General features: G+C 38.0%; 1 long non-coding RNA gene across 1 annotated transcript; it reads right to left on the reverse strand.

Moving 5' to 3' along the window:
* Nucleotides 1-10901: 10901 nt before the first annotated feature.
* Nucleotides 10902-12806, reverse strand: LOC124276248. Its single transcript, XR_006898460.1, has 3 exons — nt 12732-12806; nt 12270-12380; nt 10902-11400 (listed from the first exon to the last, which is right to left on the reverse strand). It is a non-coding gene; the product is annotated as an uncharacterized LOC124276248 (long non-coding RNA).
* Nucleotides 12807-13575: the final 769 nt, after the last annotated feature.

Here is a 13575-nt window from a genome sequence, read left to right on the forward strand (position 1 = left end):
CGAATTTGACATGAAATGCTGTAGCTGCCTACCAGATTAAAGGTCAGGATGGTTCTGTCCATGACAATCAATTGGAGACGTACAGAAATCGGAGGTCAGCATCACCAGATTGGCCCATGAGCTACCGCCTTCTGTGCATGGGTCTGCGAGGCTAATTTGTTTTGGAAGAATATTAGTTAACATTTTGAACATGGCCAAAAGCGTTATGTAATACCAAGTTTTGTATAAACATTCCATGCACAGGGCAAAGGCGTGACCAGCCGATTGGTAGAATCGGGCCTATTCTGCCACCCGTCTAGGCAAAGTTAGGGTCGAAGTGGTGTGTTGGATTATTGAACACTATTGCCGGTTCCGTCATCCTCAACCACCAGACTCCTTCCTCTACCGACACAGGGATGCAACCCACGGCAAACGGTTTGCCCAATTTGGTCGCCTCTTACAACCGGCAATGGGGTGCTGTGGACCTATTCGACCCTGGGTCCTCACAGGGCGAAGAGCCATTGGCGTTACCCAGCACCCACCACGAGGAGGTTGCTCTTCAAAGGGTGCTAGTGGCGGCAAATTACCTCAGTAAATTATCCACAGGCTCAGTGATGGCGGGAGAGAAGGGGTGGCTGTCATTCAGGCACATGGCGGCTACACGCGATACTGATGTCGAACAACTCTGTAGATTGCACGAGGGTTAAATAGACCGAATCCGGCACTATCTCACCATGTGTCTGGACAGTACTTGTTCAATGATCTGCTTGTTTGCAAAATCAACAGTGTTGGCATTTCTCACGCACAGAGCATACAAATGAACATGTCTAAGATATATTGCTGTTTAGTCAGTTATTCAATCAACCTATCAGAAATCAGGCATTACTGCCCAGTCTAGAAGAAAGAAATTTTAACTTTTCTGTTCTATGTCACTGTTTCAAAACTTATGTGTGCGTGCTTTGCGTGCGCGCTTGCGCACTTAATTGAGTTTGATGTATATGAAACAGTGGAATTGTTGTGGATACTTGGCTGATTGTAATTATTTAATTCCGTTCCATGTGTATAGATGAGGCGATAAACCTTGGCGATTTGGTACGACTAAAACGTTCCTAAAATATGTCATTGGAGTATATTGAACTGGAGTATCGTTAGGCTGTTTTGTTGAATATGACGAATAGTCCTCCATTCTATTCATGTATGGTGAGTGAGTGAGTTAAGATTTTTAAGTCACATCGGCAGTATTTCAGCCATATCGTGACTACAAACAAGTTATAATTTTTGCAATAAATAAAGGTAAATTATGAAAACCCGTCAGCGAAGGACAGTAAAACAACTAGTTGATCACATATTTCAATTTAAAACTAGTGATTACCGGTAACACTAAAACATTTTAACTATAGATATTAATACAATATAAAAACAGACTATATATTGTCTTTCAGTGGCATTTAGAAGTTGTATATTGATGTCCAAGATATTTTTATGGATTAACTTCTTTTATCTCTCTCACGACGCTCTCGAGACCATTCCAGGTCCTTTTTCATCAGGGTGAACTGGCAGTTAGGGACTATGACTATAGTCCTAACTGCCAGTTCCTGATAACGGAGTCATAGTCCTAACTGCCAGTTCACTCTTTGATGAAGGGACCTGGAAATGGTCCTCGAAACGTCGTGAGAGAAATTAAAAAGAAGTTTAATCCATTAAAATATCTTGGAGACTATGTATTGCTAACAACTTACGTTAGATCACCATGCTAGTGACGTATTCGTGTATAGAGCTTGATTTGTAATTTTCAGTGAAGTTTGCATCACTTCAATTCTAGCATCCTGAATTGCAATAACTGTCTGTTTGGAAAGCGTGATGAAGAGGGATATATGTACTAAGGGTGTGAACCAGGCTATGCTGATATATACTGTCAGCATCCATGTCAGGAGACCTGTTTAAAAGGCAGGTGTATTGTGGACAACCACACAGGAGAAAGACATTCGTGTACAGAGGGATGTTGATGGCTCCTGTTTCCTACATGTAAGACACCTTGTCCTGAAGGTTGCCTGCACGCTGTGAGCGTATGCTTTGTAGAAAACCGTACACTTTAGAGAGAGTCACCTTGTACGGACAGAGCTGCCAACACTCGTGTGTTGAGAAGTGTAAAGGGATATGCATGTGGTATACAGGGAAACTGCTCACAAGACAAATGTATGGATGGTCGGTACGGCAAACATGCAGTAAGTCATGTAAAACCGAGGTATGAGTCATGTCACCAAGAGAGTGGACAATGTATTAAATGCCGGCAAGGGTTATTCGGCGACGACTGTCAGCATCACTGTTCACACGAATGTCTATCAATGGAAAGAAGATGAAATGTTCAGGTGCAGGTCAGGATGCAAACTGTGCGAGTTACCATCTCATGAGGATTGTAAGTATTTTTTGTCATACTTTATGTAATATTTAATACAACTGCCCAGTGTTCTTAAAGTGTTGATATACATAGACAACTCAATGCTTAAACAAAAGATTAATAAAACGTCTAAAAAGGCGAGATATATACATACATAAAGAAACGAAACCGAGGTGATTCCGTGTTAGCACAACCACTGCTATCGATGTATTGCACACTATCTTCAATATCCAAAATGAGGAATTTTGTCGTAGGTCTCCTCTGAACACGTTAAACAAATATGATTAAATAAGTATTTTCTGAGAATGTTTTCTTTGTGTGTAATACTACGAATATTACTGTATTGTTATGAATATTACTGTATTCTTGTGAATATTACTATATTGTTGTGAATATTCCTGTAGTGTTATGAATATTATGGTAGCCTTCCGCCGGAATATTACTGTAGTGTTATGGATGTTACTGTAGTGTTAGGGATATTACTGTCGTGTTAGGAATATTATTGTGGTGTTCAGAATATTACCGTGATGTTCAGAATATTACTGTGGTGTTCATAAACATTGGTGTAGTGTCATGAATATTACTGTAGCGTTATGCATGCTACTTCTGACAACATACACATACCAATTACTCAAATTGTTTGCGTGTATCCTGCAGGTAAGAAAGATCTGGCATGTACAGACAAGGCCCCGGAGGCCATAATTAACTCCATCCACGGACTTTGTATCGCTGTGCTGTTGATTGCTGTGACAACCCTTGCCATCCTTATCATGTAAGTTGGTAAAGAAGAAGGCTGGCCCTGCTGTCGTGGGCCGTGCTGTTAGGTATGATGTAATTCTCAATAAATGTCTATGAATCTTGAATTATACTATGACTAACGATGACAATTTTACACCGGTGGATAGTCTCTCTGTACATGATACTTTTTCTTTGAAAACCTTGAAGGGCATTTAGAAAATAGAAATACAAATCCTTTTGGAATGTTTTGGTCAAATAAACAGTATTCAATATACACACTATGGTTTTATGGTCGGCAGATTAATGTATTCTACAATTCTTGAAAATCCATACTACATTTGAATATTTTCTTCCAGAAAATGGCTGTTGGAACGAAACTGTACAAGGTATTACGCATGGTTTATTAATCATACTTTTTTCGAAATAAAACCCGTTTGTTTCTTTTTAGCATTGCGGGTTGAATTTCGCAGCTAGTACCCTTCTGACTGGTAATTACGGTCAGAAAGATTGCAATAAAAATAAGAAGACTTAAAATCCATCAGTAACCAGTTATATGATTACTAAAGGGACATCTTACATCTTTCGTATTATGGAGACAACACCCGTAGGAACACTGGGATAGAGTTGGTGTGTAGCAGCTAATATAAGAGTGGCGCTACGTTTACGATAATACTGACGTCTAACTGGATCAAGTTAGGCGTCAGCGAGCTTGTTCCACTCTAATGATACCTGGTTACTTTTGACACTGTGTAATCATGCATTTTTACAGAAAGTATTTTTCACCATCAGTTCGTTTATAAACGATTTCGGCACAATGTTTGCAAAGATCTATCATTTGATGTTTAATTAAAGCTGCTCCGAATCAGTCCTATGTTTTCTAGTCAAATTTGTGTTATTACATACTTTCACAGTCCCAGGGAGATCTGGGAACCGAGACTAGTATTCATTATATTACAGTAGATACCACTATGATATGCGTTTCCAAGTATCCTTTGCTTGTCGTGAGAGGAGTCTATGTTGAGTAGTGTGCTCAGTTGATGTAGAAACTTGACCAAATGAAAGATTTTATTACTGGTTTGTCTCAGACAATGTCCATGTCGTTGACAGCCACTCATAAAGTCCACTGTTCCCCAACAAGAACACATGACGTTATATGTTGCTATTTTCCCTAAGAATGATAGCGAGTAGAAAAATGACCACAACACATTCGGATTGGCTGTGTAAATATTGTTCTTACTGAAATTTGTACTCAAGTAGCATAACAGAAATCTTGAAATCAATACTTATTATAAACCAATAACATTTTTATTTTTTTTTAACAGTTGCGGCAAAGGTGGTAAGTATTCTGGAAACAGAAATTTTTGTACTTTAAATGTAACAGAAAGGAACAGAAGTCGTGTATATTCCATATGTGAAACGAAGAACCAAATGTTCAAGCGAGCTTTGGTCTTAACTTGGTGTCAGTTAACACGTCCATCGTAAATTTTGCGTTTTTACCTTTGCAACAAACCTAAGATGCTAAAATAGTGCTTTGATGATCCTATTTATGGAAGCTTCTAGTGTATTCACAAATCATTAGCAAAATGTTGATAATGTAATGAAATGATCACAGCGAAAAGTTTCATAACAAATGGGTGTGATGTTTTGTTAATCCTAATCCGTATTTTCACTTCTTATTCCGTATATTCTGGACTTCAGAGACCCAGTCAATATTGTAAAATCATGGGGTGAAGAAACGTGTTGGACATACGCAACGTTGTACATGCACATTGTCAAAAGAAACAGTGTGTTGTTAAAACACATGCAATGCCGAAATCGAACGTATGTTCCTGTAATTCGAAAAATACATATTCGTATTAATAACGCATCACCTTAATCCAAACAGGCCATCATATCTTGGCACTCATTGGTTCACGTTATCAACAGAAAGTACTGGATTCTGCCATCATGCCACATTTTGATAGCCATCCCTTGCCAGTCTTCCGATATTCATATTTATGGAAGCCCCGGTGGCTCAGTGGGTTAAATGGCTGTTGGAGAACTCTTGATGAAATTTGTTTCACTCACGTACCAAACAGGCTTATGGAATCTTGAAGTGTGCGTGGCTGTGGTGGCTCTCTCCGTGGTGAGCACAGTTTGCGTCATATCCGGTTACAGGGCACCTCAGTAATGTTAATCACTCTGACGAACCTCATGGAAGCTAGGAAGAGACTCTTCCACAAACATGGAGGCCGGAATGGTAGTCTTGATCACAGATTTTGTGTACCATTCTGACAAGTGTAAATTGGCACGGCAATCACCGCCAAAGATATTAATTTTCACTAGTCAAGTTTATTTTCTCCAAAACCACCCACGGTGGTACAAGAGAAATAAGATATACAAATACTACATAAACAGACAAGAATGGAGATATCAGTAGCATTGATTATTTTAACTTTTCAAAAACAAGATGTAAATATTTAGACAAATTTTTTTCTTGTGCAGATTAGACTTTTATATTTGTACATATTTGGCCTTTTTAAAATGAAATTCATTTATATAAAGTCGACGTTCTGTTTCAAAGGCTGTAAATCGAAATAGTGTATTTTTTCTGCAATGGCTGAAGAATTGCACAGAGGACATGTTCTGTCCTCACGGGATAGAGGCAACGCCATCTGCCTGTTTCTACTGGAAAATTATGGTTCCTTGTTCTTAATTTCAAAAGCGGGAGATATGATGATATTTCGAAGTAAAGAGATTTCTGTAATTCGTTTATAATTTATTCCTTTAGAACTATTAATAACAGAACTTCGCCAGGACTGATAGAAATGATCTCTTCAAGGTGATTTCTACTTGTGATGAAACCCATTTGGGAGAATAATTATATGGATTTTGAACACATCATTCAGTCCGCATCTATTCAATATATTATCTACATTTTTAAGCCAAACATTTTCTTCGAAATTTTTATTTTATCATACATCAAACAATCAAGGATTGTTTACGATACCTTCTTTTATTACTGCTAAGAGTGTTATGCCAAAACATCATAGTTCTCTTCGCTGTTTTAATGTTCATTGGTTCCCTCCTAGCTCGCCATATATACTAGCCACATAAAGAAACTGTGCATTGTCAAAATATGATCCCAGTTGATAAGTACGATAACAATGTCAAAGGTACATATAAACTTTAATGGAGGGATCATGAGACCATAACAATTCGGGAGAATTTCAATTGAAAGGTCAATCACAATGACGTCACGAGTCCACAAGCGGGACAGGGGTCAAACGACCATGTCACAAGCTCAATAACGGGTATGTCCACCATCGGCATTGAGAACAGCAGTGCATCGACGACGCATAGAGCCTATCAAACGTGCAAGGAAGGCTTGTGGGATGTCACGCCAGATTCTCTCAAGTTCTGTTGCAAGGTCAAGGACGTTATCTGGCGGATGAGGAAGACGGCGTAGACGTTGATCCATCTCGTCCCAAACATGCTCTATCGGGGAGAGATCCGGTAAATTTGCAGGCCAAGGCAGTAAGTCAACGTTGTGGTGTTGCAAGAAATCCATAGCATCCCTTTGCCGAATGAGGGCGGGCATTTTCCTGTTGGAAGGTTAACACAGGGTCATGACGTTGCAGAAAAGGAATTGCCACAGGTCGAAGAATCTGATCCCTGTAGCCCACACCAATTAAGTTGCCCTGAACAATCACCAAAGGAGTTCTTTGGCATGCTGTTATTCCATCCCAAAGCATCACGGAACCACCACCAAAGCGATTCCTCTCCAACACACAGGCCTGTGCATAACGTTCTCCCACGCGTCTATAGGCACGTTGACGTCCATCACTATGGGAAATGTTAAACCTGGACTCATCTGTAAAAACAACATTTCTCCACCAAAACAAAGGGTCTGCGGACATGATTTCGGCACCACATTCGGCGAGCTTGTCGAGGACGTTGTGTCAGGATAGGCCGTATGGCGGGACGTCGTGGTCTGATCCCGTGATGACGTAAACGTTGTCGAACTGTGTTGGGGTGGATACGGCGAAGTCCTGGGATGGTTCGGACAGTCATCACTGCAGTCTGAAACCTGTGGCGAAGATGGGTCACCCTTATCCATCTGTCCTGTCTTGGCGTTGTTACACGTGGACGTCCAGAACGTGGCCGATCGATGACGTCATTTGTGTTCTGGTAGCGTCTCACCAGTGCAGAAATGGTGTTCCGGTGGCAGTGGAAATGTGCAGCCATTTGTCGTTTAGACATTCCCCAAGGACCATCCCAATGGCTTCATGTCGTTGCCCACTGACGTCACGGAACGTGGCACGTGCATGCATGTTGGATACATGTCACTAATCTCTGAGTTTAAATCCTTATGTCTCTACACAGGTTTGATAAATTTAGATTTTAAATTTTTGTATGCACAGTTTCTTTATGTGCCTAGTATATAGAAAGAAGTGTGCTGTGGAGTTTCTTAAACCGGTTGATATTTTAAGAAATTTAAGATGGAGTTTTTCAATAATTTCTATATTTTCATAACCCCATGATTTCACATCCATACAATAAAATGCGGGCAGTCATTATATCAAATGCCTTAAAAAGGGTATCAAATGGTAAATGAATATTCTTTGCTATACGCAGAAGACATAACATGGCTTCAGATGCTTTGTATGCCAACTGTTTAGCTGCAACATTGAATCTTCTATTTCTATGCACTGATATGCCAAGGTATGAATAGGAACCTTTAAGGAAAATTTCCTGATCGCCTAATACAAAACGTGATTTATACTTATTAGCGGGTGCTCCTCTGAATATCACAACCTTGGTATTTGAGATATTAACTTCCAGCTTCCAGCGCTTACAGTATTCATTAAATGAATCCAAGGATTGTTTCATAGAGCGGGGGTCATTACCAAATGGAACGGTGTCATCTGCATAGAGCAAAACTAGAACCTGTAGCATTCAGCACATTTCATCATCTATACATTCGATTTGAGCTCCCTTGGAGCCTGCATTGTATAGTTGAGACTTAAGGTAATTTATAAATAATAAGAATAGAAGAGGTGATAGGTTTTCACCTTGCCGACGCCAGAGTAACAAGGGAAATAATCTGATTGTGTATTATTAAAAGCGATACAGGATTTAATGTTTTTATAAATGTTTTCGACAACATTGAATAAGTTACCTTTATTGCCGTATTTTTGTAATGCATGCCACATTCCAATTCGCCAAACATTATCTTCGGCCTTGGAGAAGTCAATGAAAGTACAATATTGTTTTTTCTTTGCTGATTTAAAGAGTTGCATCAGTATGTTTATTGCGAATAAATTGTCTATTGTGGAATTGTCTACACTAAACGCCAAAAGAAACGTTACCCTCCTTCCTTAATGGCGGAGGTACCTATCTTCAGCTGGTGTTGTGATGTGTGGACGTCCACTTCTTGGTCTATCTACGGTGACCCTAGTCTGTCTGAAGCCCTGATTAAGTTTGATAACCGTGATACGGTGGCATCCGAGGGCGTTGGCAACAGCACGGTATGTCGATCCCATCTGCAACATCCGAATGGCTCTTTCCCTCTCTTCAACTGGTAATCGTGGCATATTTCTCGTACTTGCGCATCATATCATGTATTCTAGGCTCTCTTCATACCCTGTAGAATCAGTCTACATGTGAAATGGACGCAAATACTGCTTGAATATTGCTGCGTTTTGGCGATTGGTATTTCTATGTTTAAACCAAAAATGGAAAAATGTTACTTTGCCAGCAAAAATGAGAACAAAGATAATGTTAGATGTTCCTAAACATGTTTTCACAATATCAAAGACACGTTTTACTTGTTTTCACTAATGCAAATCAGCAGAAAATGTTTTAAAAGACTGAAATCACAGGAATTATTATTTTACAATTTTACACACACTACAGCAGTTGTTTCTTTTTTGATGACGTTGTTTTAATAGTTCCAAAATGGTGAATTTAAATGGTGTATTTTTGTCTCAGAGCAGAATTTCATTTCAACCTTTCTTTTTGGACATCTAAATCACTCATTATTGGTTTTTTCGGCATGGACGAAAATAGGGCAGTTTAACTCTTCTGAAAAAGATGCATTTCACCAAAATATGAATGCATTTTAGAAATTTTTCCTGATTTACATAAAGCTGTGTTTTTCAGCTTTCTTGTAAACTAATACCTTCTAACATATTTGATAGTTTTAAAGGTCACATGCAACGTAAAACACAACTTTGCAGATTCTGATACCTTTCGATATGGACTTACCGAAACAAATCATCAAAATGCAAATTCAACTAATAAAGGAGTTGAAAAATAACGCGATGAAATAACTGGAGTTCAAACCATTCACTAATTTCCCCCAGACTTTCGAGGGAAAACTGGTTTCAACAGCTGGGCTGCGCTCATTGCACGTGCGCAGTGAAATGAGTTCGCGCAACTTGGAAGCGGGTTGTCCGTTGAATACTCGGTGAAGGCTTTGGTGTGAGCTATATTTTCCTAATGTTTCGTTGATATCTCACAGGCGCGAGCTTTTATATGTTATGACAGTAAATAAACTGTTTATATAATTTCATTTGTCTATTTCACCACACGTTCTTCTTACCGAGTCACTTTCTCAGTTCGATACTTAAAAGCAATGTCATTATTTAGCGTTGACAGAATTTCTAACTGTGATATAGATATGTCGTTGTCACAGACAAAACTCAATGTCTTGTTTTATTGACACCTGTGTGTCTGCCTGCCTGTCTGCTAATGACAATATTCAATACACAACTGCGATCACTGACCACATGCAATTTGAACTTAACACCAATCAGGCTATACACCATAAACAAAACGCATTGATTTATGGCCCGAGTTCGGTCTCTGTCACATTATGTAATTGCACAGACAGGCAGGGTGTGATACTTGAACACATGACATGTTATGATGTCTGTTGATTGCAACATGTCATACACAAAAGAGAGCATGTATTTACAAAACCCAACATCTCTATATATACACACAAAATGAGCCGTGTGGGCATCTGCAAATGAACCAGCCGTTACGCACTTGAGTGCACACCCACCCGCTCTGACGTGGTTCGGTATCACAGCTGCTTCGTTTCTTGGGAAGTAAACCCAAGTACACAACATTCACTACAAAATAAGTTGGTTTCCGGAACACTGAAACTGAGAGGAACTGCATGGAAACCACCATTTCCAGTTGGTTTCCATGTAGTTTCCTAAAGTTTTCAGTGTGGTTTCCATGAAAACTGAAACTGAATTTTGCACCATTTCCGGATGGTTTCCAGTGCGTTTCATTACCCACTCCTCCAAAGCCGGGATCCAGCTGGTTTCCATGTTTTAATTTACTGGCAGGTTTCAACCTGGTTTCCATGTTTTAGTTTATTGTAGGTTTCAACCTGGTTTCCATTTTACGTTTACTGTAGGTTTCAACCTGGTTTCCATTTTTCGTTTATTGTAGGTTTCAACCTGGTTTCCATTTTTTCGTTTATTGTAGGTTTCAACCTGGTTTCCATGGTTTTGTTTATTGTTGGTTTCAACCTAGTTTCCAGGTCATAGCTTTCATAATGCTTTACCCACTCCTCCATTTAAGCTCCTGCTGCTTTCCATGTGTTTAGAATATTGTTGTTTCAAACCTGGTTTCTATGAAACTGAATGCTGGCTATTTACCTGTTCCCCCAGGTGTTTCATGTATCAGATAGCAAATCAGGTATTTTATACAATTGAATAATGGTAAAACCTTTAAGATGACAAATAACAGAATAGAACACAAATGAATGAAAAGTTTATTAACAGTCAAAACTCTTTGATTGTGAACATGGTTAATTAATTATGTATCTAGCTACATGTACATAACATCAGGGACATAAGAGTAAGTGAGTATAGTTTTACTCCGCTTTTAGCAATATTCAAGCAACATCACAGCATGGGACATCAGAAATGCGTCTCAGGAATCAAAATCAGCAGTGTTGTTCAGCTTGTCTTCTACTGCTGAACTTTTCACTGCCCAACTGGGCATGTCCAGTGGCAGATCAGCGTGTTGGACTTGTGTGGGATGTCTTCCCCACATCTTCATATTTTTTCGGCCCCTTGCAGTAGCCTTGAACAACCGCTGGTTGTCCAATTGTCGATTATATGAACAAAGTTTCTTGCTTTCCCACCAGAAAGCAGTTGACAAGAGAAGATTTTCATCCTCTTCGTCTGACAGCTCTTCCCATTCGAGAGAGGTAGAACTTTCTCCTTCTTCTTCTCCGGCCAGTCTATGGTTGCAATGGCCTTCAGCCTGCTTTCCAGTTTCTGAAATTTAGAAAACGATAAACAATCAGTACAAACAAGCATTCGTCAACAATATCCGTAGCTAGAAAAAGGAAAACCACCCAATATTGCTGTAGGAAAACTAAATTGAAACTACTGTTCTATAAGCAAGTAGTAATAAGAAATCTAACTAATCACCTGAAATGACCTGTAAAGGGGCAAAGATTTCAATCACAGTACAACTTAATGAAATTTGAAAGAGTACAGACACAAGTGAGAGAGAAGGACATATTTCCTTAGCTTGGGTTGGACATTTCATGACTGATTCTCTTTCAATAAATTATACATGTGACTTATGGGAAACTGACATTGAATCAATAATATACCTTATGAATGCTCACTAAATTTATGAAATACTGGTCACTGTCATTGCCTACTTATCTGCAAAATGTTCCTGTGAAAGCCATCTTATCTTCTGAATGTTGCATAAATCATGTTTAGATATTATGTGTATAGAACTATGAATTACCCATTATTGTGTCAAAGGAAGCATATTTTCTTACACAGTTGTTTTGGTCTGAACAGTTCACCCTGAACACATCAATTAACAATTATTTATTAACAACACCACACTTGTTAGAAACTGCAAACACAATAATGTGAGATATAAGATTGAGGGGAACTCCCATTCAGTTTCTAGTCGACTAGAATGACCCCACATTTAAAACAAAATTATACACTGGCGCTTTACTATTTTACTTATTAAAAATGTTCATTTTGAAGTTTCTTTTGAAGGTCACAGTACAATACAAGAAATTACATTAACTTCCAATTGTTTCCAATCAAGTTTATGTTAAAACGTTAACCTGTGTAAGATTAGAATTTAGAATGATTAGATATTCTGTACTTACTGATCTGACCCTTTTGCTGTTCTTAGCAGACAACCTGTGGGCCTCTGCCTTTCCACGTTGTTGTCTTCTCAGGTCATCCCTCTTGTTGGTCCACACCCACCAAAAAAGCTTCTGAAAGGAGATATGTATAAGTAGAAAGTAATAGTAGCTGTTTTATGCATTTTCCGATTTATAGGATTTACATTTTTTTTTAAACATGGTTTAGCATTGTGAGTACTAGTGAAGACTGGATAAAATAACTTTATTTCACAATTGCATTTTAAAGAAACAATAATATTTGAAATTATATTACTGAAATAATATGTCTGTGCGTTGCAAATTCTGTAGGGAGGATTACAAAATGACATGAATGTAGTGCTAATACAAATATGAAAAAAGATGTTCACCTTCAACATAGCCATAACTTTGTTGTAATTTCTTTTCATGTACACAGAATTGTTGATACTGAAGGATTTGAGTTACCTGTTGTAGGTCAAAATCAGTTGGTCATCGGTCGCCTTCTTCAATTTTTCCACCACTGCCCTAATGGATTTGCTGGAAATGTAGAAATTAATCGATTAAAGAAAACAATAAGGCAAAACACAGAATAATAAATATATCAGTAGAATACAATAATATGAAAGAAACCAGATATGAATAATTCATATATTATTTTAAATTGACAAAGTGTATCCCTTTAATAACAACTTTATTATTAAACTTTCTATGCATCTTCAGATAAAATTCTTGACATAAAGTAAAATTGTTTATATCAAATAATATAGTTAAATTACATAATACATTAATAATATCTTACTGAGTTTGAAAACCCTTTTCCAAATCAGTTAAAAAAATATTGAATTGATAATGTATCCACTCAACACCAATATAGTATCATATATATATATATAAATATATATGTACATGTATACAGGCATATATATATACATATGAAATTGTAACTAACAAGACAAAGAATGTTTGTATGGAAGTGTTTGATTGTTATTAAACAATCTGTAACCATGCACCAAATTTGGCCAAAGAATTCCTATAAATACAAAATGACTGGCTATCCCCACCTGTACTGGTTCAAATATCAAAAGCAATTTTCAATAACAAACTTTAAAACGAATTTCCAAACACTGGTTTTCTTACATAAGGAAAATATTCGTATTTATTAAATCTAAATACGTTTGGAAGAGATCTTGAGTCTTTACAACGTGTCAGTAATATTGCTGGATATATATGTGGTCTATATATTTATTGCAAAAATAATATTTCATACATTACCATTATGAATGAGTTCTTGAGTTGAGGGGGCACTGGG

Source organism: Haliotis rubra, unplaced genomic scaffold, assembly GCF_003918875.1.
Source record: "Haliotis rubra isolate DU_JTF1 unplaced genomic scaffold, ASM391887v1 Scf2071, whole genome shotgun sequence".
Lineage (NCBI taxonomy): Eukaryota > Metazoa > Mollusca > Gastropoda > Lepetellida > Haliotidae > Haliotis > Haliotis rubra.